Source organism: Hylobates moloch, unplaced genomic scaffold (genome assembly GCF_009828535.3).
Source record: "Hylobates moloch isolate HMO894 unplaced genomic scaffold, HMol_V3 SCAFFOLD_13, whole genome shotgun sequence".
Classification (NCBI taxonomy): Eukaryota; Metazoa; Chordata; class Mammalia; order Primates; family Hylobatidae; genus Hylobates; species Hylobates moloch.
Window position 1 is genome coordinate 40219466 of NW_026652288.1, and position 26799 is coordinate 40246264.

The 26799-nt window shown below is 43.7% G+C and overlaps 2 protein-coding genes and 1 long non-coding RNA gene across 11 annotated transcripts in view; 1 reads left to right on the forward strand and 2 right to left on the reverse strand.

Moving 5' to 3' along the window:
- The window catches only part of ZNF345 (zinc finger protein 345), a 31141-nt gene extending 24925 nt beyond the window's left edge, over positions 1-6216 (reverse strand). Inside the window, exons 1-2 of one of the 4 annotated variants that reach the window (XM_058426318.1) lie at positions 5978-6216; positions 4543-4617 (exon numbers count right to left, since the gene is read on the reverse strand). The gene's annotated coding sequence lies outside the window, so the exon portion shown is untranslated. Of the gene's footprint in view, positions 1-4542; positions 4618-4723; positions 4865-5506; positions 5595-5810; positions 5896-5977 lie in introns of those variants that run through there. The other 3 variants (XM_032173145.2, XM_032173144.2, XM_058426317.1) reach the window with 3 other exon arrangements.
- ZNF790 (zinc finger protein 790) overlaps positions 5092-26799 on the forward strand; it is a 33421-nt gene continuing 11713 nt past the window's right edge. The window contains exons 1-2 of one of the 6 annotated variants that reach the window (XM_058426315.1): positions 5092-5775; positions 8494-8629. The gene's annotated coding sequence lies outside the window, so the exon portion shown is untranslated. The other 5 variants (XM_032173142.2, XM_032173139.2, XM_032173138.2 and 2 more) reach the window with 5 other exon arrangements.
- LOC116480799 (uncharacterized) overlaps positions 20371-26799 on the reverse strand; it is a 43007-nt gene continuing 36578 nt past the window's right edge. Inside the window, exon 4 of the long non-coding RNA XR_009209294.1 lies at positions 20371-20436. This is a non-coding gene — a long non-coding RNA (uncharacterized LOC116480799). The remainder of the gene's footprint in view (positions 20437-26799) is intronic.

Here is a 26799-nt window from a genome sequence, read left to right on the forward strand (position 1 = left end):
GCTGGAGTGCAGTGGCGTGATCTCGGCTCACTGCAAGCTCCGCCTCCAGGGTTCACGCCATTCTCCTGCCTCAGCCTCTCCGAGTAGCTGGGACTACAGGCGCCCGCCGCCGCGCCCGGCTAATTTTTTTTTTGTATTTTTAGTAGAGACGGTGTTTCACCGTGGTCTCGATCTCCTGACCTCGTGATCCGCCCGCCTCGGCCTCCCAAAGTGCTGGGATTACAAGCGTGAGCCACCGCGCCCGGCCAAAAATTATATTAGTACATAAAGAGCTGGAGAAGATAGGAGTGGGAGGATACCGTATATAAAGAACCTTTCACCTATAGCTTTGTCTTTCCTCAGGCACTGTTACCAGTAACCTGCTTATTTGCTCAAAGTTCCAACCCTTTGTCTGGAGTCCAAGACTGATTTGAGTGAAAAGGCAAGCCACGTTTCTGCTCAACTCCAGGGTGAAGTTAGAGGTCTGAGGAAAGAATAAGGTGCATTTAAATGAAATTCAAGGTTTGGAAGACATCAGAAAGGGAATTTTCAATTCCTTTCTTGTACAACCTAGCTGTTCAAGTTACCATACATTTTAGTCTTTCTAATACAGCTGCTTTTCGAGGAGGAGGAAGAGGTAGAGGAGGGGGACAAGGACAGGCAGGAGGAGATAGGTGCTCAATTAAAAAAAAAACAAAAAACCCAGGCTAAAATTATCACTATGATTGATCATTATCTGAACTGCTCAGATTCCAGACAGTCAATGCCAAAGGAACACTCTGTACAATGAATTATGTGATTCCTACTTGTCTAGAACTATTTATAGGAGATAAGCAAGACCTTGTTGAGAAACACTAAGACCTACATCAACTGAGAGGCTCATGTTATTAGAAGAGTCCCCCATTGTCTCTTGGCCTTTTGGCTAAGATCAAGTGTAGAAGAGTTTCCAAATTTCTACTCATAAAATTATACATACAATGCAATTTCATCAAAATTCCAAGAGATGTTTCGGTGGAACCAAGCTAATTCAAAAATTGACATGAAAATGCAAAGAAACACAAACAGCCAAGGCACTCTTGAGGAAAAAGAAGGTAAGTGTAGTTGCTCCAAATACAAAGTTACAGTGAGTAAGACAGTATGTTATTACTGCGAGGAGTGGCAAATAGACCAGTGGAACAGAATCCAGAAATAGACATAGACATATATGTTCACTTGATTTTTTTACTAAAATGGTACTGCATATCAGTGCAGAAAATATGAACTTTCCAATAAATGATACTATAATAACTGAATACACACTCGGGAGAAAAATGAAATTGAATCCGACCCTACAAAAATTCCGGGTGGTGTAAAGACCTAAACATTAAAGCCAAACCTAGAAAGCTTTTGGCTTGGCCAGGTGTGGTGGCTCATGCCTGTAATCCCAGCACTTTGGAAGACTGAGGTAGGCGGATCGCCTAGTTCCAGGCCAGCCTGACCAACATGGAGAAACCCTGTCTCTACTAAAAATACAAAATTAGCCAGGTATGGTGGTGCATGCCTGTAATCCCACCTACTTGGGAGGCTGAGGCAGGACAATCGCTTGAACCCAGGAGGCGGAGGTTGTGGTAAGCCGAGATCGTGCCATTGCACTCCAGCCTGGGCAACGAGAGTGAAACTCTGAGTCAAAAAAAAAAAAAGCAAGCAAGCTTTTGGCTTTAAGACCGAAGAAAATCTTCATTATCTTGAGGTAGACAAAAATTTCTTAAACAAGACTAACCATAGGAAATGATTTTATTACAATGAAATCCAGAACTTTTATTTGTCAAAAGGCACCACATAGAGTGAAAAGCCAAATCAGAGCAGGTGAAAATACTTATCACACATACAACTGAAAAAAGATTAATTTACAGAAGATATATACACATATGTACAACTGCTGTAAATCAGAGAAAAACCCAATTAAAAATTGGTCAAACATTTGAACAACATCTTATAAAAGGGGACATTCAACTGCACTCCAGACTGGGCAATAGAGACTCAGACTCAAAGAAAAAAAAAAAAGGGGGGCGGACATTCAAATGGCCAAGAATCAGTGCTCAACTTTATTAGCAATAAAGGAAATTTAAATTAAATATAACATTAGACACCCACCAGATTGGCAAAAATTTAAGAGTTTTATGATGTCTAGCATGGATGTGGAGCTAAGAAAACTCTTGTAAACTGCTGGCACAAGTACAGTATCTTTAGAGAACAGTTTGGCAATGTTTGGTAAAACTGAAGATGTACAAACCCTACCTATTAGCATTTTTTTTTTTTTTTTGAGATGGAGTCTTGCTCTGTTGCCAGGCTGGAGGGCAGTGGCACGATCTTGGCTCACTGTAACCTCTGCCTCCCGGGTTCAAACGATTCTCCTCAGCCTCCCGAGTAGCTGGGACTACAGGCACACGCCACCACGCCCAGCTAATTTTTGTGTTTTTAGTAGAGACGGGGTTTCACCATGTTGGCCAGGATGGTCTTGATCTCTTGACCTCGTGATCCACCCGCCTTGGCCCCCCAAAGTGCTAGGATTACAGGCATGAACCACCGCGTCCAGCCACTATCAGCAATTTAATCGCTAGGTATATATTCTAAAGAAATGCAAGCAAATGTGTACCAAAATATGCACACAAAATGATCATAGTCACACTGCCTGTAGTAGCCAAAAATTACAAGACAAATGTCCATCAAGAGTAGAAGGATAAGGCCGGGCACAGTGGCTCACGCCTGTAATCCCAGCACTTTGGGATGCCAAGGCAGGCAGATCACCTGAGGTCAGGAGTTCAAGACCAGCCTGGCCAACATGGTGAAACCTCATCTTTACTAAAAATACAAAAATTAGCTGGGCCTGGTGGTACACACCTGTAATCCTAGCTACTTGGGAGGCTGAGGTAGAAGAATCACTTGAATTTGAGAGACGGAGGTTGCAGTGAGCCAAGATCGTGCCATTGCACTCCAGCCTGGGCAACAGAGTGAGAATCCGTCTCAAAAACAAACAAAAAAGAGTAGAAGGTTAAGTAAATTATAATATGTTCATATAATGGGATAGTATACATATAGCAATAAAAAATGAACTGTTGGCTGGGTGCAGTGGCTCATGCCTATAATCCCAGCATTTTGGGAGGCCGAGGCGGGCGGATCACCAGATGTCATGAGTTCGAGACCAGCCTGGCCAACATGGTGAAACCCTGTCCCTACTAAAAATACACAAGTTAGCCACGCATGGTGGCACGCGCCTGTAATCCCAGCTACTCCGGAGGCTGAGTCAGGAGAATCGCATGAACCCAAGAGGCGGAGACTGCAGTGAGCTGAGATCTTGCCATCGCACTCCAGCCTGAGTGACAGGGCAAGACTCCGTCTCAAAAAAAAAAAAAAAGAATGAACTGTCACTTTTATTATGTAGTCTTTTGTGAAAAAAAGAAACAAAAGAATGTCTATTCATACAAAGTTAGAAAACAAACAAAAATTGCACTTCTATGGCTTTGGGATTAATTCATAGGTACTAAAGCTCTAATGAAGGGCAACGAAATACCACAGTGATTATCATCACAGGAGCACAGTGTTGTTTGTGACTGTGGAGGAGTACAGTAGAGGCTTCTTCAGTGATAGATGTATTCTATTTATTGATCTGGGTACCCCTTACATGGGTCTTTATAATTACTTGTTAAACTGCACAAGTTGGTATTTTACTTGTTAAGCTGCGCAAGTGGGTCCCATTTCTGTACCGAATTTGAAGAAGAAAAAAGCCATTGGCATTCAAATAAATGTTATGCATCTCTAAAAAAATTTTCAAAATATACTATATGGGAAAATATTTAATTTTATGTGAAAATGTAGGATATAAAATGGCAAATGCTGCATAATTCAATTATGTTTTATGTGCATATATAAAATAAATTTTCTTCATCAGGGATTTCTGTACTTTTGAAATTATTTAAAACAATCATGTTTTACTTTTGTAATCTGAAAGAAATCGTAGTTTTTAAAAAGACAGCACAAAGAAAAATTAAAACCGAGTGCGGTGGCTCACACCTGTAATCCCAGCATTTTGGAATGCTGAGGCAGGCAGATGGATTGAGCCCAGGAGTGCAAGACCAGCCTGGGCAACATGGTGAAACCCCGTCTCTACTAAAAATACAAAAATTAACCGGGCTTGATGACATACGCCTGTAATTCCAGCTACTTGGGAGGCTGAGACACGAGAATTGCTCGAGTCTGGGAAGCGGAAGCTATAGTGAGCCAAGATCGCGCCACTGCATTCCAGCCTGGGCGAGAGAGCCAGATTCTGTCTCAAAAAAAGAAAAGAAAAAAAAAAAAGAAAGAAAGAAAGAAAAAGAAAAAGAAAAAGAAAAATTAAAACCATCTGACAAATCAGTAAGGGAAAATCAGGTATGGGAGGTGGGTTTTGAAGACACCACATTTTCTCAAAATGGAAACTCCAGGGATCAGGTCATCTGACAGGCAAGAATTTTCAAGAGAAGGAAAGCAACTATGTCCTGACAAAGAAAAAGCAATTTCAGGAAACAAGAGGACACGACAAGCTACCTTGCAGGTGCCTTGTGGATGTTCAACAGCCATTCTTTACTCCTGTCCGGAGGCCTCTATCCAAGCAGGGCAGGGCTGAGGAAGGAGAAAGGAGTCAGGAAACATCAGGTTCTTCCGAGAGGGAGTCGGTTTGACTATGTCAGAAGTTATCTTGGCTCAGCCCCTACTGCCCACCACCTACAGAGGAAGGTCAGAGAAGTCTAGGGCATCCTGCTCAATCCAGGCATCACAGACAACGGCAGGGTCAATGCCGTTCTGGGCAGAATCTGTCCCTGAGCTCACAGGGGTCTCCAGTGGCTGAAGTCACAAAGACAAAGACTCCCCATACCTACATTGGCTATATGGACACATAGTCACACAAACTCACTCACACCATAGGGACATAAACGTCACAGGCACCCCAAACCTAAACACAACACACAATCACACACTCATACACACCACGGGGGTAGACACAGACACAACCACAGAGTCCGTGGGCATCTCTCACTCAAATTCCCAGTGACATACACCTTGAGGTCACAATGACAACAAAGTCACACGCACCCTACATCAACAATATCACCAACGCGCGCGCGCGCGCACACACACACACACGGAAGCAGCCACAAACCTCAAAATTAAGGCATACTACACGCAGTTCGGCAAATGGTAGTAAACACACAAACACCCCCCCCCCCCCAAGGGGACATACAGTCACAACCGCGGTGCAGGAACCTCACACTCGCAAACACAGTGCCCAACCCGGTCACTAACTCTACTCACACCCGCACAAACATAAACAAAAAGTCCTCCTCCCCGCCCTCACAGTTCCATACACGGTCGCACAGACACACGCCCACCATAGAGACACCCCCAGTCACAACCGTACACAGTCCTCACAATCGCTCCTTAGCCTGTTCCCCACGCAGCCCACACAGGTCGGGAGTTCCTGTCGCGCCAGGCTCCGAGCCGCCTCACTTACGCCTGCTTGGATAGGGTCAGCTCCGTTCTACTGGAATCCAAACAAGTCGACCCCAGCTATCTCACAAAGCCCCAAGGCCGCTTGCCCAAACCCGCGGGAAGATCCCGCCCACTCCTCAAGAGACAATCTAGTTATCGCGGGAGAGTGCCCTGGGCCTAGAGTCTTCTGGGAAGTGTAGTCCAGAAAGCGACAGGTTGCCGAAAGCTACAGCCCAGCCATCCCGATTCCCATGGCGCGGACTCTGGCACCAACAAAACTATCTCTTTGAGGTGAGCTGCCCATCGGAGCCTTCCGGGAGTCTCACCTGACAAGGAGTCCCTAGACCAAGCTTTAGTCAGCCTCCTCTGAGCTCTTGTTGTTTGGCCAGGCCTCCTCCATAGCCTGCGAACCGCACTTCAGCAAGAATCCAGCTAAGCCAGTTTAGCAACAATCCCCCCACCCTTGATACTTAACTTCCTCTTAGTAATTTACCATCCTTTAACTCCTTCACCCAGCCCGTTAGCTATAAATCTCCAGCTGCTGTTGTATTGGAAGTTGACTATTGAAATAGTCTTTAACCAAGTCCTTCTTGCCTGTTTAAGTCCTCTGGTGCAAGTTTTCTTTCACCCCGCCCAGCCTCAGAGGGCGGCTCCCGGGCTTCCGCCCCTCCCCGGGAGACATACTGGACCGCAGGGTCTCCTGGGAAACGTAGTCCAAGCCTCGCCGGGGATCGATGGGCCCAACGAAAGTGGGCTGCGTTCTCTGGGTCCTGAGGCGGCAGTCTGGCCGCAGTGACCAGACTAACTGTGCCCCAGAGGCTGCTTGGAATTCCACTTAAAGCTGGAAGCACGCAGACGCTCTTGAGGCGGGCAGCTGCGTAGCGTGTGGAGCCGGGAGAGCGCACCCCAATGTGGCACCTGAGCCTCTGGGACCGAACCAGCATGGGGAGTCGGAAGGGGACAAATCCGCGATCCCAGTCATGCATGTGAGACTGGGCAAAGGAAGGCTCGAGTGTGTGTGAGACCGCGGTGGGCCTGCTTGTGCTGGTGGGATGAGGGGTGTCTGGGTAGTTGAGTGAAAGAAACCGCGTGCGGGTCAGATTGGTATGTGTGTGAGAGGTGAGGTCAAGAAGTGTGCAGCTTTGGGCGTTGGGGAGGTCATATTGAGTGTGTGGAGGTGGGGGGGCAAGATCGTGTATGGATCTGTGTATGAGTGTGTGTAATCACCTGAATGTGGGTCACTGCGTGGGTAGCTGATACTGTGATTGTGGAGGAATCTGAACCTCCAAGTCTCATTTTCTCTTTAAATTGCGATAACAAGGTTGTATCTTCCTGGAGCAGCAGTTTTAAAGGGGGGAAGCTCCATTACTGATATAATAAAATAGCATTTTTTAGGTAAACATTTAACATTCAGACATTTTTTCTGAACTAGAATTCAAAATCAGTTATGAGTACTCAAAGTAGTTTAAAAAAGAAACTCATCATAATAGATGCATATAGGGAAGATAAATATGAAAGGGAAATTTCCTTTTCACTATAATCTTGTTAAATTTTTAAAATCAATGTGAGGACTCATTTGAAAACAAATATAAAATTAAAAAACTGACAGAAAGGGGAGCTAGGAGGAAATCAATAATTTTTTAAGCTAGAAACTTTGGGAGGTGGTAGAGTTTGCCGAAATATGATGGCAGGAAGTGTATGACAACAGGAAATGCTGATGTAAAATATAATCCTGAAGCTTTTAACAATGGCAGGAAAGGCCGGGAATGGTGGTTCATGCCTGTGATCTCAGCACTTTGGAAGGCTGAGGCAGAAGGATCACTTGAGCCCAGGAGTTTGAGACCAGCCTGAACAGCATACTCTCTACAAACAAAACAAAACAAAACAAAACAAAATAAAAAAACGAAGTATGAGTGCAGTGGCTCACACCTGTAATCCCAGCACTTTGGGAGACTGAGGTGGGTGGATCACTTGAGCCCTAGAGCTCGAGACCAGCCTGGCCAATATAGCGAAACCCCGTTCTCTACTAAAAATACAAAATTAACTGAGAGTGGTGGTGTGCCCCTGTAATCCCAGCTACTTGGGAGGCTGATGCAGGAGAATGGCTTGAACCCAGCAGGCAGAGGTTGCAGTGAACTGAGATCGCACCACTGCACTCCAGCCTGGGTGACAGAGCGAGACTCCGTCTCAAAAAAACCCCCAAAAAACCCAAAACACAAGGGGACCTCCTCTTTCGGCTTTGGAGCCACCCCCACCCCCACCCCCACCCCCACCCCCGTCTCTGTATGGGGGAACTTCTTCCTTCTGTCTTCTCCCTTCCTTCTTGCCTATTAAACTCTCCGCTCCTTAAAACAAAACAAAACAAAACAAAACACAACCAACAAACAAAAAGACCCAAAAAACAAAAACAACAAAATTTGGACTATACAGGGAAGCGATCTATACCTAATGTGGCTCTGTTGCTCTAGTTCTCCAACATCACATTCCTGTACAGCTCCATCTGAACATCTTTTAATTATGGCTAAGGCTCTTGGTTGAATGAGGCAATCACATTTTTACATGTTTACCCCACCAATGTCTCCTAAAAAACAGAAAAATGAAAATGCCTGTGGGGAGGTCCGGGAAATAAGCTGTTTGAACCTAGCCCTTTGTGTTTTTATGGAGGCTTCATTATGTAGGCATGATTAATTAAATCAGCAGCGATTGGTGATGAGTTCAACCTTCAGCCCTTTTCCTTTTCCCAGAAGTCACGGGGTAGGGCAGAACTTTCCAACCTTCTAATCACATGTTTGGTTGCCCTATCCTGTGGTTATGTAGAGGCTTTACTAACATCACCTCATTAACTCACTTGTGGTTGAAAGGGGTTGGTTAATGAACAATAAAGACATCTTTCACATTTATTACTCTGGTGCTATTTCAGGAACTGAAGTGTCTTAGTCCCTTAGTACTTCTACAGCAAAATACCTGAGACTAAGTAATTTGTAAATAATAGAAAATTATTTCCCACAGTTCTGGAGGCTGGGAAGTTCAAGACTGAGATGCCAGCAGGATTGGTGTCTGGTAGGTCTGCTCTCTGATTCCAAGATGGGACCTTGCTGCTGCATCCTCCAGAGGGCAGGAATGCTGTGTCCCCACATGTCAGAAGGTACTGAAGGGCTGGACTCATTCCCTCAATCCTTTTTTTTAAAGCACTAATTCCATCTATGTAGGCTCTTCCCTCATAATTTAATCACCTCCTAAGGGCTCCACTTCTTTTTTTTTTTGAGACAGAGTCTCTCTTTTTCATCCAGGCTGGAGTGTAATGACATGAACTTGGCTCACTGCAACCTCCACCTCCCCAGTTCAAGTGATTCTCCTGTCTGTCTCCCGAGTAGCTGGGATTACAGGCACACGCCACCAATCCCGGCTAATTTTTGTATTTTTATTAGAGACGGGGTTTCACCATGTTGGCCAGGCTTGTCTTGAACTCCTGACCTCAGGTGATCCGCCCGCCTTGGCCTCCCAAAGTGCTGGGATTACAGGCGTGAAGGGCTCCACTTCTTAATCTAACACACTGGCAATTAAGTTTCACTATATAAATTTTGGGGGACACATTCAGAACATAACCAAGGACAAAAGAACAAGTGTTTTTGTTTTGTTTTTTGTTTTGTTTTTTTCCCAAGACAAAGTCTTACTCTATTGCCCAGGCTGGAGTGCAGTGGCGCAATCTCAGCTTACTGCAACCACTGCCTCCCAGGTTCAAGCAATTCTGCCTCAGCCTCCCGAGTGGCTGGGATTACAGATGTGCACCACCACACCCGGCTAATTTTTGTATTGTTAGTAAAGACAGGGTTTCACCATGTTGGCCAGGCTGGTCTTGAACTCCTAACCTCGTGATCTGCCCGCCTTGGCCTCTCAAAGTGCTGGGATTACAGGTGTGAGCCACTGCACTCGGCTAAGAACAAGTGTTTTAACAGAAAATACTCTGTGTAGGAAACTACAAGGGTTTTAGGACCCATGAGAACCATGGACGTGGATAAAGACCAAAATACATATTTCTTATTACATCACAATATCAGAGAGGTATAGACTCAGGATTGGTTGGTTTGCATATGTAAGCTGTGCTCATTGGAAAACTGTGATTATCTTTAGGAATTAGCCCTGAGAGGAGCAGCCTCTCCCTGTTTTTGGTAAGGTCCCCAAATGCCAGAGCATCAAGAATACAGAAAATAAGAAAATATAGTTAGTATAATTGGCCTCTTGATGAACGAGTGCCAAATAGACTAATAGAGAATCTAAGGAAATGCAGTTAGAACACAGAGGCTATGTAAGTATTTACTGTCCACAAATGGTGAACTAATTTTTATTCCAACCAAAAATGTGTGAAAGTTCCTATTTCCTGTTCCTGTCAACCATTGTATTTCTTCATTCAGCAGATATTCATTGAGCTTTTTTTTTTTTTGAGAAGGAGTCTCACTCTGTCGCCCAGGCTGGAGTGCAGTGGCACTAACTCGGCTCACTGCAACCTCCGCTTCCCGGGTTCAAGAATTCTTCTGCCTCAGCCTCCCGAGTAGCTGGGACTACAGGTGCCTGCCACCACGCCCGGCTAATTTTTTGTATTTTTAGTAGAGACAGGGTTTCACTGTGTTAGCCAGGATGGTCTTGATCTCCTGACCTCGTGATCTCCCCGCCTCGTCCTCCCAAAGTGCTGGGACTACAGGCGTGAGCCACTGCGCCTGGCCTCATTGAGCTCCTTATCTGTGCCAGGTGCTATTCTAGGCACTAGGAAAATATCAGTGAACAGAACAGCCAAGATTTCCTGTCCTCACAGGGTATACCATTCTAGTTGGGGAAGTGGACAATGAATGTGTAAATGAAATATATCATATTCCAGATAAAAATAAGATCGGGGCCAGGTGTGGTGGCTCATGCCTGTAATCCAAGCACTTTGGGAGGCTGAGATGGGCATATCACCTGAGGTCAGGAGTTCGAGACCATCCTGGCCAACATGGTGAAACGCCTTCTCTAATAAAAACACAAAAATTAGCCAAGTGTGGTGGTGCATGCCTGTAATCCCAGCTACTGGGTAGGCTGAGGCAGGAGAATCGCTTGAACCCGGGAAGCAGAGGTTGCAGTGAGCTGAGATCATGCCATTGCCCTCCAGCCTGGGCAACAAGAGTGAAACTCCATCTCCCACCATCCCCCTCAAAAAAAAAAAAAAGGAATCTAGGTTCTTTATAAATCTTTGTGCTGTCATATTGCACTGTCATTTTCTGCAAAGCCAAAGGTGGATCCATTTTTTCTGTCAATTTGTTGTACATGTTTTTAAAAATCTTTCAGTGGTGACCTGAAAGATTACAGCATTCCTCTTTGTTTTAGTCTAGGACAAATTATTGAGTTTACCATTCCCCCAATACTGCTAGAAGACCCTGGGATACTTTAACTCCATTTACTTCCATCCTCATTTTTGCTTTATTTTTGTTACTTATTTTAATTCTGCATAGATTCAAAACCCCAGAGGGCAATATATTACTTTGTGCAGTCAATATTCATTTATATTCACATATTTACTCTTTCTATTGCTATTCCTTCCCTACTAATTTTTTTTTTTTTTGGAAACAGGGACTCTGTCACCCATGTTGAGTGCAATGGCATGATCATGGCTCACTGCGGCCTCGACCTCCCAGGCTCAAGTGATCCTCCTACCTCAGCCTCCTGAGTAGCTGAGACCACAGGTGTGCGCCACCACACCCAGCTAATTTTTTAATTTTTGTAGAGGCAAAGTCTTGCTATATTGCTCAGGCTGGTCTTGAACTCCTAGATGCAAATGAACCTCCACCTTGGCCTCCCAAATTGCTAGGATTACTGGTATTAGCCATTGTGCCCGGCCTAAATTTCTTTGTTTCATCTGAGATCTTGTTCTTCTCGAAAAACTCCATTTAGTATTTCTTTTAGTGCTGTTCTGATGGCAATGGATTCTCACGGTCTGTCTGAAATGTCTTTTTATCCTTTCTTTTTTGAAGGAGATTTTTACTGACTATAGAATTCTAGGTTATATATATTTTTTTCTCAGAGTTTTGGTGAACTTCTTGAATCTATGGTTGCTGTGTTTAATCGGTTTTGGGAAATTCCTTGCCATTATCTCTTCAAATAGGGTTCTTCTCCATGCTCTCTCTACTTTTCTTTCGGGACTGCAATTATACATACCAATGTGTACACCAGTTCTTTGGTGTAATTTTTCGTCTTTTCATCTTTTTTAAAAGTCCTTGCCTACTTACTCTAATGTCAGGATCACATTTTGGTCTATTTCTATTGTTTGCTTGTTTGTTTGTTGTTTGGAGTTTGGGGGCTTTTTGGGTTTTTTTTGTTTTTTGTTTTGTTTTGTTTTTGAGACAGGGTCTCGCTTTATTGCTCATGCTGGAGCACAGTGGTGTGTTTTCAGCTCACTGCAGCCTCAACCTCCTGAGCTCAAACGATCCTCCCACCTCAGCTTCCCAAGTAGCTGGGACCACAGGTATGTATCACCACATCCATCTAATTTTTTTTATAGAGGTGAGGTTTTGCCATATTGCGCAGGCTGATCTCAAACTCCTGGGCTCAAGCAATCCACCCAGGCATTCCCAAAGTGCTGGGATTACAGGCATCAGTCACCCTGCCTGGCCTTTTTTTTTTTTTAATTTATTTTTTTTTTGAGATGGAGTTTCGCTCTTGTTGCCAAGGCTAGAGTGCAATGGTGCGATCTCGGCTCACCGCAACCTCCGCCTCTGGGTTCAAGCAATTCTCCTGCCTCAGCCTCCCGAGCAGCTGGGATTACAGGCATGTGCCACCACGCCCGGCTAATTTTGTATTTTTAGTAGAGATGGGGTTTCTCCATATTTGTCAGGCTGGTCTCGAACTCCCAACCTCAGGTGATCCACCCGCCTCGGCCTCCCAAAGTGCTGGGATTACAGGTGTGAGCCACTGTGCCTGGCCGGCCTGTTTGTTTTTTCAAAGAGTTTTCTGTCATACAGTCCTGTCTCGGCATGCTTAATACTTTTTAAAATTAAATTCTGGACTGGTGTATAAAAATAGTAGAGGCTGCAGATAATATCTTCCTTTAGAGAATTCATCTTTTCCTTTACTGGGCAAATCAAGTAGGGGCTGATGACCTTCATTTAATCAGTGACTGAGTTGAGTCAAGGCTTCATTACTGTTTTTGAGGTTCATTGTGCTTCTGGTTTGCCCCTGCTCCTAGGGCGTAGCCCATCAGGGTTTCAGTAGGAGGATCTGGCGTGTTCACCAAGGCCCCTTCCCCCGCCAGGGCCTGAACTCAAAATCTTTGTCTTCTTAATCCAGCAAGACTACCAAAAACTCTGCTGCTTTTTGGAAGCTTTCCACTTAAGTTCCTGAGCCTCCTGACCCAACCAGTTTCAGAAATGGGTAACTGTCTTGAGAAGAAAACCAGCCTTATGTAGAGTTCAAGTCTCTGTCCCTCTTTTCTCACACGGATCTTGGCCCATAAAGTCTCCAATGTTGTGTTTTTAGGCCCAGAAAACTATGTTGTGTTTTTAGGCCCAGAAAACTAAAGTCCCAGCGATCTGGATCCTTCTGCCCTTTTTCAAGAATTGGCAAATAATCCAGGAAAAATGTGGCTGTGCAATGTCTACAATTACTTACAATCTAGAGTCTTGACTACGCTGTTCCTGGTTGTCTCAAACACTCCCTCATGTCTTTTTTTTTTTTTTTTTTTTGAGATGGAGTCTCACTCTGTCGCCAGGGCTGAGTGTGGTGGTGCGATCTTGGCTCACTGCAACCTCCACCTCCTGGGTTCAAGCGATTCTCCTGCCTCAGCTTCCCGAGTAGCTGGGATTACAGGCACCCACCACTACGCCCAGCTAATTGTATTTTTAGTAGATTCAGGGTTTCACTATGTTGGCCAGGCTGCTCTCGAACTCCTGACCTTGTGATTCACCTGCCTCAGCCTCCCAAAGTGCTGGGATTACAGGCGTGAGCCACCGTGCCCAGCCCCTCATGTCTTTTTCATACAGGAAAAAAAGTAAAAAAGCTTTTTTTTTTTTTTTGTATTATATCTGATTTTTTAGTTTTGTGCAGGAATACTGGTTTGCTGCAAGCCACTCCATTGTATCCCTAAAGTGACTTTTATAGTTTCATTTTGACTATATTATTGACTTTGTTTCATTGGATATGAAGGTGAATACCTTTTTAAATATTTAAAACTTATTATTTCCATGAACTATGTTTCCTTTGTCTGTCTTACTATAATACTAATTTTTTAAATTCTAGAAATATTATTCATTTTTATTGAAATGTATGAGCACTTTATATATGGTGGAAATTAGTGATTTATAAATCTCATTTAGGGACATTTTATAATATTTTTTCCTGGTATCTATCTTTTTATTTCCATTTATACCCTTTGCACATTTTAAGCTTGAGGTTGTTTACTTGTTGAGTTTTGAAGGTTCTCTATATATTCTGGATACAAGTCCTCTGCCTGATATGTGATTTACAAATATTTTCTCCCAATCTATCCCATGTCTTTCTCCTTAACAGTGTTATTTGAATAGCAGACGTTTAAATTTTCTATGAAGTCCAGTATATCAAGTTGTTCTTTTATGGATTGTGCTGTTGTTGTCATGTCTAAGAACCCTTCATCTAACTGCAGGTCATGTACACTTTCTTTTATGTGTTCCTGAAAAAGTATTATAGGCTAGGAGTGGTGGTTCATGCCTGTAATCCAAGCACTTTGGGAGGCAGAGGCGGGAGGGGCGCTTCAGGCCAGGAGTTTGAGACCAGCAGGGCAACATAGTGAAACCTTGTCTCTACAAAAAAATAAATAAATAACTTCTCCCTGCCCCCCCGCCCCCACCCCGAGATGGAGTCTTGCTATGTCCTCCAGGCTGGAGTGCAGTGGTGTGATCTCGGCTTACTGCAACTTCCACTTCCTGGGTTCAAGCAATTCCCCCTGCCTTACCACATCCAGCTAATTTTTGTATTTTTTAGTAGAGATGGGATTTTGCCATGTTGGACAGGCTGGTCTTGAACTTCTGACCTTACGTGATCTGCCTGCCTTGGCCTAAAAATATATATATATATTTTTTGAGATGGAGTCTCGCTCTGTTGCCCAGGCTGGAGTGCAGTGGTGCCATCTCAGCTCATTGCAACCCCCATTTCCCAGGTTCAAGAGGTTCTCCTGTCTCAGCCTCCCGAGTAGCTAGGACTACAGGCATGTGCCACCATACCCAGCTAATTTTTGTATTTTTAGTAGAGATGGGGTTTCACCATATTGGCCAGGCTGGTCTCGAACTCGTGACCTCATGTGATCCACCTGCCTTCGCCTCCCACAGTGCTGGGATTACAGGCATGAGCCACTGCACCCAGCCTGTTCCTTCCATTAATCTATCTTTCTGTCCTTCACCAAAAACACACTGTCGTGATTACTTAGGGCATCTCAACCTTGGACCATTATTTGGGGCTGGACAATTCTTTGTTGTGGCAAGCTATCCTGTGCTTGTAGTGTATTTAGCAGCATCCCTGATCTCTGTCCTCTAAATGCAAATTGCACCTCTCCAGTTGTGACTACCAAGAACTTCTCCATACTGTGCTGTATATCTCCTGGAGAACAAAATCACGTCTGGTTGAAAAACATTATGGTAAAGCTTTGAAAATATCAATAATAGTTATTTTAAATTCCTTTTTAGATAGTTCCAACATCTACATCATATCTTTTTCTTTTCTTTTAATTTTTGAGGTAGGGTCTTGCTTTGTTGCCCAGGCTAGAGTGCAGTGGTGCAATCACAGTTCACTGCAGCCTCAAGCTCCTGGGGAGCTCCTACCTGAGTCTACCTCTGTTTGTTTGTTGTTGCTTTTTGCTTTTATGTCTTGAGTGTGTCATGATTTTTCTTGCCTTTCATGCGTCTTGTAATTTGATGTTGCAGAAAACCATACATCTTTAGGACAGTAGTGAGCAGAAATTAGTTAACATAGCAGGCCTGAGACTACTTATCCTTAGAAAGGCCTGATACGAGGTTAGTCTTTGGCTTGCATCTAGAACTTGTATTTCAGATTGGTTCCCACCTTCCTGATAATTGGCTTACTATGCCTAAACTTTTTGTACAAACAGTATGGTTTATGCTAAACACCTGCTTTCCTTCTGGGAATCTGAAATTCTGGTATGTGTTAGGCACAGACTGCCTATGTGACCAGCCCCCAATAAAAAAATAGGGCACAGAGTCTGTAATAAACTTCCTTGGCTGGTAACATCTCACATGTATTGTCACAACTCACTGCTGGGGAACAAATAAATCCCATATAAATCTACTGGGAAAGAACTCTTCGCAGTGTGCACCTGGTTTCCCCTGGACTTTGCCCCATGTGCTTTTTTCTTTACTGATTTTCTTTTGTATCACTTCACTGTGAGCCTCCCAGTGAATCATCAGAGCTTGGGGGTGTAGTGGTTGGTCTTGGGGTCCCCTGCCAGTAGTACCAGGAAAATGACGTTGATGGCTGGATGGGCATACCTTTCCTTCTGTAAGGCCTTTACTATGGGGTTTTCAGTTAATCCAGTTAGGAGTTTAAGAACTGATCAAGACAGAAAATTCGTACAATTTGATTGCATTTATATACATTTCATAGCAAGATTAAAACTTTTTTTTCTTTTTTTGAGATGGAGTTTCGCTCTTGTCACTGAGACTGGAGTGCAGTGGCATGATCTCGGTTCACTGCAACCTTCGCCTCCTGGGTTCAAGCGATTCTCCTGCCTCAGCCTCCAGAATAGCTGGGATTACAGGCATGCACACCACGCCTAGCTAATTTTTGTATTATTAGTAGAGACAGGGTTTTACCATGTTAGCCAAGCTGGTCTCGAACTCCTGACCTCAGGTGATCCACCCTCCTCAGCCTCCCAAAGTGCTGGGATTACAGGCGTGAGCCACCGCATCCAGCTGAGAGATTAAAACTATTAAAGAGCCAAGATATTAATACCCTAAAGGTCAGCTGGAGCTGGAGCTGGGTATCAGAAATGATCACACAGGCTGGGTGCAGTGGCTCATGCCTGTAATCCCAGTACTTTGTGAGGCCTAATTGGGAGGATCACTTGAGCCCAGGAGTTCGAGACCATCCTGGCCAACATGGTGAGACCCTGTCTCTATAAAAATTAGCTGAGTGTGATGGCACACACCTGTAGTCCCAGCTATTCTGGAGGCTGAGGTGGGAGGATCACTTGAGCCAGGGAGGCAGAGGTTGCAGTGAGCCTAGATCGTGCCACTGTACTCCAGCCTAGGTGACAAAGCCAGACCCTATCTCAAAAAAACAAAAAAAAAAGAAAAAAAAAGAAATGATCACATAGAATGGGCATTTGTTCTTGAGATACCAACACTTGTGTGGAGTTATACTGAACTTACACATTTTATGCACATCAAGTATTTTCTGTTTCACAATAAAAAAAAGAAAAAACTATTTGAATTACCTGATGAGTTTGAAAGTACTGAAAAAAATTACTCCTCTGTCAGAAAGTTTAGATGTAGATTTAAATGATGTACATCTAAAAGAGAAGCAAATAAAAACTGACAAGTGTGTACTTCAGCAAAAAGAATGGCATGAATGGAATTTACAAAACAATACTAATGTTACTATAAACATTAATTGAAACCAAACACTTTAAGGGCGATTGGAGGATGGGAATAAGGTATTAGGAAGAGTTCTCATGGATTCCCAGGCAGGGTACCCCTATAGGGCTGGGCATGTAGCTGTGTCCCATGGACCGTTTCCCCTTCGTTCTATCCCAGGCTGGTACTTGTGGGATAAGAGGTGTCCACCCAGCCGGGCCAAGGCTCGGGCAGAGATGGGACAGACTCGCCACTCGCTTGGCACAGTCTTTTAGGACTTTCCCGCCACGCCACGTGGGTCAGAGGCCCACGCAGCGAGCTCCTGCTGAAAACCATCGCACCATCCCCCCGGGGCATTTCTACAGTGTTCCAGGCTCTGGACTACATTTCCCAGGGGCCGTCGGAGCCAAGGTTACTTCCAGCCTAAGATGGCCTGGGCTTACTGTCCTGTTCCCAGGGCTGGGAGCCATTTGCAGAGGTAGGGCAGCCTGCAGGCCTCCGCTGAAGCTTCCTAAACGCGGCCTGGAATTTTGGAAGCTCTCGGCAGCAGCTGTGAGCGGTGTGTGGGCGATGGTTTTTGCCCAGCGAGGGGATGGGGCTCAAATCCAGGGTCCGTTAATGGTGACCGTGGTGTCAGGGGCAGTTAAAGACGGCCCAGGCTCCGCACTACATTTCCCAGAGTGCACCGTTCCCCAGGCAACTTCCTGTCAGCGCTCTGTCCCTTTAGGGATAATAGGGAGATCGCGGAACCTTCCCCCATCAAGGGACCGCAGGGCCGGGTGAGTGACTCTGAGACACACGCCGAATGACTCCGGAGGGCCCGAGTCCGGGGCTGAGGGGAGTGAGGTGCTAACGTCTTTGGAGTTGGTGGCTTTGCCGGCGAGGGAGAGTGGGGGCGAGCGGTCGCGACGGGAGCAGTGGATGCGAGAGTGAAATTGATGCAGGAGCGGGGGCCGCGACGTGAGCTTCTCGTGTGTGTGTGTGTGTGTGTGTGTGTGTGTGTGTGTGTACGCACGCGTGTACGCGCACACGACGTTGATGGGCGCTGTGTGTGACCCTAACGGACTATTTAAATGTGACTGTGTGTACGTGATTATAACTGCGTCGCGTTGTGCGTGACCACGTTCGTAAAGGTAGTGATAGCAGCCGCTATGGGGCCAAAAACAAAGAATGGAGCCTTGCGTTGAGTGACAAGCATAGTCCTACGTGAATGTGTGGGGAGCAGTTTTTGTGCTGGCCTGTAGCTGGATTGGAGTGGGGGCAACCTAGAAGGAGGGGAGAAGAATGGGACACAGTGTAGACAACATAGTTCAAGAGTTTCTCTGTAAATTAGGGTACAGAAGTGGAGCAGCAGGTGGGGGTAGAGGGCTGGGGAACAACCACCCATAAACATGTTGTTGGAAATGAGCCATGAGGGGGGGAAAGTCCAGGCAAGGGTAAGTAAACAAGGCTCATCTGTGTGGGTGTAGTTAAAAATGCAAGAATTAAAAAAAATAGAAAAGGGTAATCGCGCTGCAGAGAGTAAACCATGAGCTGAAGATTTCAGATATAGGGGGAAAATAGCCTGTGTTTGGTAGAGGTCAACAAAAGTGAGATGTGGTGAGTTATATATAATCTCATGGCAGGAAATTCAAAACTAGAGTTTGTGGAGGAGGGAGGAAGAAAGGTCTGAAGGTAGTGAACAATATGGAGGCCGGCCATCTGTTCCATTTTCAGACCCACTGGTAAGAGGCTGTAGCTGGGGAAATGTTGAGAGGGCTGCAGAGTCCTTCAGATAGAGCCTGGTTTCTGTTAGACTCAGAATGTTTGGGCGTGTTCAAGGAAGTGGCTGAAGATAAAAGAGGAGTTGGTTGTTAATGAATTATGAATTCCATTATGAAGGCATACAGGAAAAGTGTAGAAAGTTGGGAAGAATGAGAAAAGGGGACAAATGAGACTTGATAGAGTACAATGTCTGAAAAGACAGTTGACTAGAAATTCTGGGACTTCTTATAGTAGATAAATGTAAATACAAGGTTGGATTGACACTTATTCTGGTTAGATTCCAGCCAGTTTTGGAGAGATAGCATTGGGATAGTGAAAGATGATTTCTTGAGTGTGAGAAACAAACTTACCCGTCCCAAAGAACGGACTCAGAGACCCGGAGAACAGCGAAAGTGTGACTTTTAATGATGGTCTTGCAAGATCGGTGTCCAATCGGTACACCCAACACAGTTTCAGCAAGCAATTTATCCCCTACTGCACAGGTTCCTCCCCTGGTTCCTCATAGGCTGAGTACTATGGGGTCACAATCTTCCCGGATGTTGCCTATTGATTGTTGGGTAGGGGCTTCAGGTGTTTTGTTTTGTTTTTTGTTTTTTGTGAGACGGAGTCTCGTTCTGTCACCAGGCTGGAGTGCGGTGGTGCAATCGCGGCTCACTGCAACCTCTGCCTCCCAGGTTCAAGCGATTCTCCTGCCTCAGCCTCCCGAGTAGCTGGGACTACAGGTGCGTGCCACCACGCCCAGCTAAGTTTTGTATTTTTAGTAGAGATGGGTTTTCACCATGTTGGCCAGAATGGTCTCGATCTCTTGACTTCCTGATCAGCCCGCCTCGGCCTTCCAAAGTGCTGGGATTACAGGCGTGAGCCACCGCGCCCAGCCCGGTGTGTTTTGGTTTTTTTTAGGCTTGTCTTGCTGCATTTGGTTGCAGCCCACAATGCGTTGCAATCCTAGTTAGCTCAGGAGCTCTTCAAGTATTTGACTTATGACCTAAGTAACTGGGCAGGCTGATAAGAGCAGACAAAATGAGCTATTTTGCAGGCTAGCAAACTTTCATCTTAGACTAAACTTCTTTTGTTTGGGTGAAGGCAACTAAGTGGGGGAAGGGAGAAAGCGGGAGGCTGACAAGCAGGCATTATCTATCCAAGCAGGGGCCTGGTATATCCTGTTTCTTCTGTAGTTTGCTTACCTAAGGCGATTCAAGGCACTTTGTCTTGGAAATGGACCACTGTATACATTATTTCCTTCACTGAATACCTCTCAGAAAGAAGGAAGCTTAAGATAGAAGCCATAAAGGTGGTCAAAGTAGGCAGAATGATGGCTCTGCAACCAGTGTTTACTTCCTAATCCCTGGAAACCAGGACGATGTTACCTTATATGGCAAAAAGGACTTTGCAGAGGGGATTAAGTTAAGAACCTTGAAATGGGGGCGATTATCTTGTTGGACCAATATAATGGCATGGGTCCTTAAAGTCAGTGAACCTTTCCTGGCTGAGTTTAAAGTCAGAGGGAGATGTGACCGCAGAAGAATGGTCAGAGAGATGCCACATTGCTGGCTAGATAGAGGAAGCGAGCCTTGAGTCAAGGAATGTTGGTGGCCTCTAGAAGCTGGAAAACATAAGAAAACGAATTCTCCCCTGGAGCTTCCAGAAAGGAACACAGCCCTACCAACATCTTGATTTTAGCCTGGTAAGACCCAACTCAGACTTCTACTGAACTATATGATAATAGATTTGTATTATTTTAAGCCACTACCTCATGGCAGTAGAAAACTAATACAGTGGTGTAGTGTCTTGGCCTCAGTGTTGTGGAGGAGTCTTGATCCCTGTGACGTAAGGGGACCTCAACCTCTATTGATTATGTTGAAGACTTCCAGTAAAGTACATAGGTCCCCACTTCACCCATAATATAATTTACAGCTTTGCTATATTGTGTTATTTTTAAACTTTGGAACTTAGTGAGCTTTTATTTGTGATCTAACATCTAGTCAGTCTATACTTACTTTTTGCCTTGCACTTGATTTGTCTTGGATTGAGAGAGGTGTATTAATGAAATTTTATTATTATTATTTTTTTTGAGACGGAGTCTCCCTTTGTCACCCAGGCTGGAGTGCAGTGGTGCGATCTCAGCTCACCGCAACCTCTGGGTTCAAGCAATTCTCCCTCCTCAGCCGCCTGAGTAGCTGGGACTACAGGTGTGCACCACCGTGCCCGGCTAATTTTTTTTTGTATTTTTAGTAGACACGTGGTTTCACCATATTGGCCAGGCTGGTCTCGAACTCCTGACCTTGTGATCTGCCCACCTTGGCCTCCCAAAGTGCTGGGATTACAGGCGTGAGCCATCGCACCCAGCCGAAATTTTATTTCTTACGTAACCTGTAACTTTTGCTTTATGAAAGTTGTTGCTTTGTTGATATACAGATATTAATGATTGTTATGTGTTTATTATGAATTGCAGGCTTTAGCATGCTCAAGATCATGGCCTCTCCTTATTTTTTTGTTTGTATTTGCCTTGTAATATGCTGTATTTCTTCCTAATTCGTCTTTTTATTGAAGTTTATCATATATACAGACAAGACATTATTCTCATGAATAATCAGGAAGAGAGCATTCTTGCACTTGTCATTTTGTGTTTACATGTATGCATTTCTATTGGGTTATTCCAAGGAGAGGAATTGGTAAGAGTATGTGAATCTCCTCAAGCAGATACTGTCAGTTTTCCAAAATGGCTGAACCAGTTAAAAGTTCCCATCAACAGTTTATGCAAGTTCCAATTGATCCATCTTCTTGTTAACATATGGCATGTCAGACTGTAAAATGTTTGCCAATATGGTGGATATGTAGTGGTATTGCATTGTGGTTTTCCTAACTGATGACTAAGGAAGTTGAATGCCTTTGTTTTAATGTGCATTGTCCATTTGGATATCTTCCTTTGGGAAGTGCCAATTCAAGTTCTTAGCCTAGCTGTTGGGGAACTTGTCTTTCATTGTTAATCCTTAAGAGTTCTTTGTATAATCTGAATGTGAGTCCCTTGTCAGCTTTGTGTATTGTATATATCGTCTCCTAGCCTAAGGTTTTTTACTCACTCTCTTCTTTTTATTTATTTATTTATTTTTTTTGAGATGGAGTTTCACTCTTGTTGCCCAGGGTGGAGTGCAATGGTGCGATCTCAGCTCACGGCAACCTCCGCCTCCCGGGTTCAAGTGATTATCCTGCCTCAGCCTCCTGAGTAGCTGGGATTACAGGCATGCGCCACCACGTCTGGCTAATTTTGTATTTTTAGTAAGAGACAGGGTTTCTCCATGTTGGTCCGGCTGGTCTCGAACTCCTGACCTCAGGTGATCCGCCCGTCTCAGCCTTCCAAAGTGTTGGGATTACAGGCATGAGCCACAGTGACCAGCCCACTCACTCTTTTCTGATGAACAGAAATTGCTTTTTAAAATGTAGTCTGATCATTATCATTTTTCTCTTATGGTTTGTACTCTCTGTATCTTATTCAAATCTTTGCTTATCTCCAAGGTATGAAGATATTCTGTATTTTCATCTATATTTATCTGTCACATGTAGGTATATAAAACTGGAATTGCTTTTTGTGTGTCGTGAGGGGAAATCATGATTTGTTTTCCTCACATAAATTCAGTTGACCTGGCACCATGTATTCAAGACCATCCTTTCTTCCATGCTATTTATTTGCTCTGAAATCTACGGTATCTAATATTATAGCCACCTGAGCATGATTTTGATTATGATTTGCATAGTATATCTTTTGCTATCCTTTTACTTTTAAGCTTCCTATACCACTATATTGGGGGGAAACTGACACCTTGAAAATTATCAGCCTTTCATCCCATGAATGTGATAAATTATTTCATTTGTTTAGGTCGTCTTTAAGTATTTGTAGTAATTAATATAAAGACATTGTACAGGCCGGGTGTGGTGGCTCATGCCTGTAATCCCAGCACTTTGGGAGGCTGAGGCAGGTGGATCACCTGATGTCAGGAGTTCGAGACCAGCCTGACCAATATGGTGAAACCCCGTCTCTACTAAAAACACAAAAATTAGCGTGGTGGCTGGTGCCTGTAGTCCTATAGGACTACAGTGCCTACAGTGCCTGAGACAGGAGAATTACTTGAACCTGGGAGGCAGAAGTTGCAGTCAGCCGAGATTGTGCCACTGCACTCCAGCCTGGGTGACAGAGTGAGACTCCGTCTCAAAAACAAACAAAAGACATTATACATTACATATATTTTTATATTTATTTATAGGAATTTGAATTTTTGCTAAGTGCTGTCATTTTAAATTTAAATTTCCTACTTTTTGCTTGTATGTTGAAATTTAGTTGACATTTTGCCCTTTTTGACTTACATTTGTATTCACTTTTTTTTTTTTTTTTTTTTTTTAAATACAAGGTCTCATTCTTTTGCTTAGTCTGGCCTCAAACTCCTGGCCTCAAGCCATCCTCCTGCCCTGGCTATACTCTTAAATATTTCTAAATTTCTTCCCCTTGATTTTCAGCTTGAAACGACACCCTCAGTTATCACAAATGAGGCAATCAGTAAGCTAGTCTATTTTCTATTCTCTAACTTTCATTTCTATATTAGTTATCTATTGCTATAAAATATATATATATATTTTTTGAGACGGAGTCTTGCTCAGTCGCCCAGGCTGGAGTGCAGTGGCATGATCTCGGTTCACTGCAAGCCTTGCCTCCCAGGTTCACGAGATTCTCCTGCCTCAGCCTCCTGAGTAGCTGGAACTACAGGCGCCCACCACCACGCCCGGCTAATTTTTTTTGTATTTTTAGTAGAGACGGGGTTTCACCATGTTAGCCAGGATGGTCTCAGTCTCCCGACCTCGTGATCCACCCGCCTCAGCCTCCCAAAATGCTGGGATTACAGGCACGAGCCACCGCGCCTGGCACTGTAAAACATAGTACCCTAAAATAGCAATAAATATTTATTATCTTAACACCATTTTTTGTGGATCAGGAGTTCAGGAGTGGCTTAGCTGGGAAGTTCTGGCTCGGGGTCTCTTGAGGTTGCAGTCACACTCTTGGCCAGGGCTGCTATCATTTGAACGTGTAACTGGGACTAGAGGATCACATTCCAACATGGCTCTCACGTGGCTATTGGCAATAGACCTCAGTTTCTCACCATGTAGACCTCTCCATGGGGCTTCTTAGGTGTCCCTATGACATGTCAACTGGCATTCCCCAGAGCAAAAGGACAGCAAGAGTCCATAAGGTCAAAACCACAGGGTCTTTTATGATCTATCTCATACTCTGTCATTTCCACAGTATCTTAATGGTATACAAGTTAATCCTAGTCAGTACAGGAGCCAGCTACACAGTGTTGTGAATACCACATACTGGGTACCTTTGGGGCCATCCAGGATGCTGGCTACCATAATTCCGCTCTTACTATTTTATTTAGATTTGCATTTAAATATGTTCACCATCACTACTATTCTTTGATGAAACTTTCACTATTGTTCTTTTGTGGCTGGAGTATGTCTTCTAGTAGTTTCTTCTGAAAGAGCTCATGTCAACAGTATTTCCTAAGTTGCATCATAAAACTCCTTATATCCTGTATACTCTAATGACAGCTTGGCTGGATATAAAAATGTTTTGACTCCTTCATTTGTTTTTTTCACAAGTATGTTGGAAGATTTACCCCACTGTTTAGGGTACTGAATTTAGCACTGGAGAAGTCTGATGACAACTGAATTTCCTTTTTCTTATAGGTGACTTGATATTTTTATCTTGATTCCCAATGAGTTTTAGTCTAATAATTTTATTAGGTAATGTTTTGGTACTATTTTGGGTCATTTTCACCTATAATATGGTTTCACTTTTCATCATGTGTATTTACACTTTATTTCAGGAAATTCATCTTGAGTATTAAAACTGTAGATTTACAGCTAAAACCATAGTTTTACATATATCCTCTTAATTTGGATTTCATCTTTAGGTGCTCTGCCTTTTGCATATTGGATCTCTTCATTTTCATTTCTTCAAATGATTTTCACCCCTTTCTTTGTTATATTTTGTTCTGTTAATTTCTGTATTATTTATTCCATACTATACTTTCTGTGGCATTTGTCAGATCTTATGCACCTTGTAGTTGATTGATTTATTTATTAGAGATGTGGTCTCACTGTGTTGCCTAGGCTGGCCTCAACCTTGAATTCCTGGACTCAAACAATCCTCCAGACTCAGTCTCCCAAGTAGCTGGGACTACAGGCACATGCTGCTGCACTTAGCTAGTTTATTCTTCATTTCTGATGTGATTGAGCCTATTTTCTCTTTCAGTCTTGAATTCTACTAACTCCCATCTATGGTCTATCTATTACTTTCTCCTCTTTCCTGAGATCATATATTTTTGCTTGTGGTCTGGTTTTAGAGCTGCAATTGCATCATACTTTTTTTTAATTCAAACTGAAATGTTGGGTGATAATTTTCATCTTCTCTGGTTTTTTTAGTGAGTGTTTTTGTACATGGGGGATTTTGACACACTTTTAAAACTTTGTTTTTTGTTTGTTTTTTTGAGATGGAGTCTCGTGCTGTTGCCAGGCTGGAGTGCAGTGGCGCGATCTTGGCTCCCTGCAACCTCTGCCTCCCTGGTTCAAGTGATTCTCCTGCCTCTGCCTCCCAAGTAGCTGGGACTACAGGCACATGCCACCACACATGACTAATTTTTTGTATATTTAGTAGAGACAGGGTTTCATCATGTTAGCCAGGATGGTCTCTATCTCCTGACCTCGTGATCCGCCTGCCTTGGCCTCCGAAAGTGCTGGGATTACAGGCGTGAGCCACCGCGCCCAGCCTAAAACTTTTATCCAACTACCTTAGGCATGTTATATCTAATTTATATTTTGGAGAGGATGTAATAGATTTTCCTGGAATAGCTGTCACTGGTATTTTCTTGTGAAAAAGGTGAATGGGGCAAGGGTAGTTTTTAAGGTTTTTTTGCTCAAGAGTTTCTTCCTCTGTTACCCCAGTAGAAGATAATTTTTTAAAAATTTGGCTCCCTTTGAATAGCCAGGCCTTCTTTGCCATTCAGAAGCTCAACTGGTTCAGGAGGACTCCTATTATCAGCTCTGAGTTCACCCAGTGTCTTCTGCTATAATTAAGGAATACAGCCAAGTCCCCAGTTCATTTTATGAGGCCAGTATTTCCCAGATACTGAAACCAGACAAAGTATATCTCATAAGAATATGGGTGTAAAAATCCTCAACAAAGTACTAGCAAACCAAATCCAGTAACATCTAAAATGAATTATATAACATGACTGAGATTTATCCCAGGAATGCAAGGTTGGCTCACCATCAAAAGTCAGTTAATGTGATGCATCATATCAACAGAATAAAAAACAAAAATCACACAATCATCTCAATAGGTAGAGATAAGGCATTTGACCAGAGCCAGTACCCTTTATGATTTTTTTAAAACACACACATTCTACAAACTAGGAATAAAGAGGAATTTCCTCAACCTGATATCTAGGGAAAACCCAGAGCCAACATCACACTTAATGGTAAAAAGCTAGATGTTTTCCCTCTAAGAACAGGGACCAGACAAGGATCCCCACTTCTGTTTAACATTGTACTAGAAACTGGGCTAGGGCACTTGGGGAAGTAAAAGAAATAAAGGATACTGGAGAAAAGATTGGAACAAGTAAGAGCATCTCTATTTGCAGATGACATGATCTTCTACATAGAAAACAAAACTTATACTCTGAAAACTACAAAACAGATACTCAAACAAAAACTTTTACATGAATGTTCATTGCAGCATTTTAAAAATAATTGTCAGCTGGGCGTGGTAGCTCAGGCCTGTAATCCCAGCACTTTGGGCGGCTGAGGCGGGCGGATCACCTGAGGTGATATGTATGTATGTGTGTATATATATTTTCCCTTCTCCCCTTTCCATTGCAATTTGCTTATTATATCATTTGCTTATTATATGTGCACT